The following is a 4420-nucleotide window of genomic DNA, read 5'->3' as shown; positions in this document are numbered from 1 at the left end:
GTGGGCTCGCGTGTGGCCTGCCGGGGGCAGCGCGGGTGCCCGGGCGCGGCTCCGCGCGGGCCTGGCACCCGCTGCGGCCGGGGCAGGTTCCCTCGCTATCGCATCCAGCATCATCCCTTCCAGCCCCGTTCCGTTCACGCCTTACACTTCTGATTGTCTTGGATTAAACATTACCAGAGGAAATGATACTAATAGCCTTTCACAGCGAAGAAATCAACTTCTAAGGCATTTGTTATGGAAAGGATTATAATAAATTAAATGCTTAAACTAGCACTGTGCAAGCATTTTTGTCTTGGATCAAAATGTTTGCACTGGCTGTTTAAACATTTAATTTATTATAATGAGAAATATCATTGTAAAAATAAGCATGTTAATTAAACCTGAGTTTTGCAAATGTGAGTCATCCCATGTGGACACAGTATAATGAATATAGACAGGTAGAGTCTGCATGCCCTTTTTTTTCTCATTAAGAAAATTAACATTTACATCTTTAAACCCTGCAGCTATTAGTTATTTTTAATGAAATGTGTTGCCATTTCAAAGTTAAGCTCTTATATGATGCAATCAGATATTGCTAGGTCAGGGAAGAACTTTGCAAATTAAGTTGCAGAGAAGTTGTTTGCCGCAGATAATTGATTAAAGTTGTTACATGGATAATCAATTTATGCAGTTAAATAAATAAAAATAAATAACTGCTAAGAAAACGCAGGTCATGCCAGGGTGGTAAAACAAAGCAGTACCCCGGCCATCCTGGGGCCCAAAGGAGCTATGAATTTGGAAGCGACAGACTGAACCTCTTTGTTATCATCTGACAGGGGACCGAGGGACCATGGGGACTTCTACAAAGGCAATTTGGACAGTGATGGCTTGCTGCTGGTGTGGGTGAGAGAGGATGGAGGCAAGACTCTCTTTCTCTTTCAAGTGAAGCGACTGGAAGAAATTTTTTCTGCCTTCTCGTGCTACTGGTCTCTGGTGCATCCATCTGGTCTTGTCCTGAATTCATTGCATGTGTCAAGCTGTATGCTGATATGTAAACAAAACACACTTGGATTTACTCCCAGCTCTCTCACAGATATGTGGCGCAGCCTTGAACGTGTTCCTTTACCTCCTAGAGGTTCATAAAATGTTCTCAGCTATGGTCTTGCGAAGGGTAGAGGCAGTGTTACTCTGTTTTAATTAACATCCTGCCAAGCTGTGTGCTCAGAAGTACCGCGGGTCTCTTGTAATTGTACATTACTCCAACAAGCAAAGGTCACAGCAGGCTGCTGGCCCTGCCTGGATCCCATTTCTGAAGTGATCTAGCCCTCAAGGGAGGGAGGGAGGAGGAAAGTCTGGCACAGAAGTGAAATTAAACTCTAGGAAGGGAGGAGACCTTGGTGAATTATTTTCTAGGAGCTGCAGCAGAGAGCTGGGGATGGAATGCCCTCACTTAGGGGTTGCACCCCAAATACACTGTATACTGTTGTCCCCATGCAGAGATTCAGATAGGAAATTTGTAGACAAAAGCAATGTTAAGATTTTGATTTGCAGAGGTGCCTCTTCATACTATTCTCTAGTCCACTGAACTCACTCTTCGTGTCTGCTGTAGGACTTTTGGAAAGTCAAGGTCCTTGAATTTCTTCCAAATCCAGTGGACATGTTTTGCATGGGAAAAGAGGATGAATTAAGCTGAGGATCCTCTGTACAAAATGAAATTGCTTATTTAACTGGGGATCATCCTCTCAAACCTTTGTGTGTTTGCAGCCTCTGGACAGCTTAGTCCCCCATCATGTGGGTCTGTCTCTCCTGTCTTCCCAAACTCCCTGCTTGTTTTGGTCTTCTCACTGTGAATGAGAGAAGATTTTTCCACGTGAAGGGAGGAAGCTGTTGCCCTTTCTTCTTCTTCTTTTTGTCCCTCTGTTCCTCTGAGCTCTCTATCATCATGACCTCTGCTGATATCCCACAAAACTCCCCTCTTCTTGCAGGACCAAATTTAAGTTATTAAGTTATAATTAAGTTGTGTTGCTTTAATCACAAAGGAGTATTTCTACACAGAGCATGAACCTGTGGAAAAAAAGGAGAACTTTCTGCAGAGACCTTTGGGCTGGTTGTTCTTCAGTGAGTTGCCCCATCCTGAGGGGATGGAGCACGTGGCTGTGGTACAGTGACCATGCAGAGAACAGCCAACACAGACAGGATCAGGACTCATCACCCTGGCAGAGGGCTGCAGCCAGCAGTCAGGGGGACAAAAGGTCCTGGGAACTGGGCTGCAAAGGTGGGCCTGTCTAGCAGACATCTGCAGGGACAAATGTAATTCCTGTCACCCAGCACTGGGCCATCCACTTAGGAGGATGGATAGGAGGCAGCCTGCACTTCTGGCCTCCAGCACGTTCATCTGATGTCAGTTAAGGCAAAGGTGCACAACTTGGAACAGTTTTCAGATCTGAAAGATGAGGTTGCCACAAATGCCACTACATCCTTCAGCAGCATTTGACTATAGCATCACACAGGATTGCTTCCTTACCTCAGATGTGGGGCTGGTGGGTCCTCCTTACCCAAAAGTACCCTCTAGGTACAGTAGCCAGCCATCCACTGCAGCAGGAGCTGACAGGCAAGGGGAGTTTGCCTGCTGCAGGCTGAGTTCTCATGCCTATGACCCTGAGGATTCTAATGCCCACTCAAAAATAATTAATAATTATCAACTGAATGATACTGGCTTCTCACACCCAGGCTAAGTAATTGCATTTCTCGACTTGGCGGCCATCTGCTTCCTTTCTATGGGCGTCATGGGCAAGAGTGTGAAATCAGCTTTGTGTGTCCAGCTCGGGAGGGATCTGTATCACTGCTGAGGGGTAAGCCAACTCCAGGGAGCTTCTCCTAACCATCCATTTAAATAAGGAATGCTTCAAGACCTTGGTGTATATGGTGGGAAGTAACACTTCAGTTAACTAGCCCACATTCTTCAAGCTAAATTTGAGCTTAGGTGACAGTTAAGGAGTCAGTGGGCATTACTACTAGTAATGCTAAGCCTTCAAATTATCCAAAAGGCCGTGTTTTCTCCTTGATCAACCTTGAAATCGATTAGAAACCTCCAGAGGTTTTATGTTACATATAGGCTGATCTACTTTTTTGGCTGCTGCTCAAAACCACAATCCTATCTTCTTTCCAGGCCCTGGGGCTCTCTTCTCTCTCTGCTCTCTTCCTAACATTTGCTTGACATCTGGATGAGCTAAATGTGCAGCAATCTACCTGATTTTGTAATTTTGGTACATCTGTCCATGAGCAGATGACTTTCCTGGGTGGTGCTGCCAAAGGAGTCAGGGGAAAATGAAGCTGGAGCTGGAGAGGATGGACCATCCCTTTAGGTGACAGTGCACTCACCTAAATTTCTATATCCACAAGGTCTGTTCCTGTGTTTAGGACAGGTGCCTAGTCTGCTGTCATGTATAATGGTGAAGTAGTCAACATAGTTATGGGAGACTAGAGAGCAATGGTGAAAAGAGAATGCAGGTGCCTAGTGTGAGATGTCAGCCCCCCTAGGCCCCCCTGAGCAGCTCTCCTTGTCTGCCACAGGAGTGCAGATGCCTGTCATTCATGTAGACCCTACACACAGGCCACAGGAATCACATCCGTCTGAATCTTCAGCTAAACCCCCCTGGTGGCTCTCTGCCTTCAGAATCTGCACCAAGGCAGCATTTTCTGACACATTTGCAACACGTCTTGCATGTGTTGAGGACACAGGATTAAGCCCCCACCCATCCCAGAGGTCACAGCCACATCCACTTACAAGCGTGGGTGCTGCCACCCTGTTTTAGGAGGAGTCCTGTTCCTACAGCATGCACTGCAAGAGCCAGAACCAGGCACCTCAGTGATGTTTGACTCCATCACACATCTCAATACATAAAGCATCCTTGAAGGCATTCAAATGGCATAGGGCAGAAGAGCAGGTCAGTGGGAATTTGACTAATTTTTTGGCTGAAGCACCAGAGAAGTCATCCCTGGGATCTTGTCTCCTTGGTGCATGTGGTGGGTAGACCTTGGTCAGCAGCCAGACCCCCTCCCCATTTCTCCTCAGCAGAACAGGGGTGGAAAATCAGATGAGAAAAGCTCATGGGTTGAGATAAATACAGAGAGATCACTTACCAATTACTGTCATGGGTGAAACAGACTTGACTTTGGGAAAATTAATTTAAATTATTGAGAGTTAAAACAGATTTGGAGGCCTGCCTAAGATCTCCAGGGCGTCAGATGCAAGCCCACGGTCCCAGAATATGAATGGGGCACTCAGGAGACCTATTGCAGCTATGCCTTAATGGCTGTGAGGGTACACCTGGAAAACAGCCTGTGGGAATTACCCACTTCTATGTTTCATGTCCTAAAAGTGCCTGTTTCTCCCCAATGACTGTGGACAGTGTCGAGGGTGCTTGTCTCCCTTGTAAGT

The sequence above is a fragment of the Geospiza fortis genome, unplaced genomic scaffold (assembly GCF_000277835.1).
Source record: "Geospiza fortis unplaced genomic scaffold, GeoFor_1.0 scaffold194, whole genome shotgun sequence".
NCBI classification, from domain to species: Eukaryota; Metazoa; Chordata; class Aves; order Passeriformes; family Thraupidae; genus Geospiza; species Geospiza fortis.
This window is presented reverse-complemented; position numbering follows the sequence as displayed.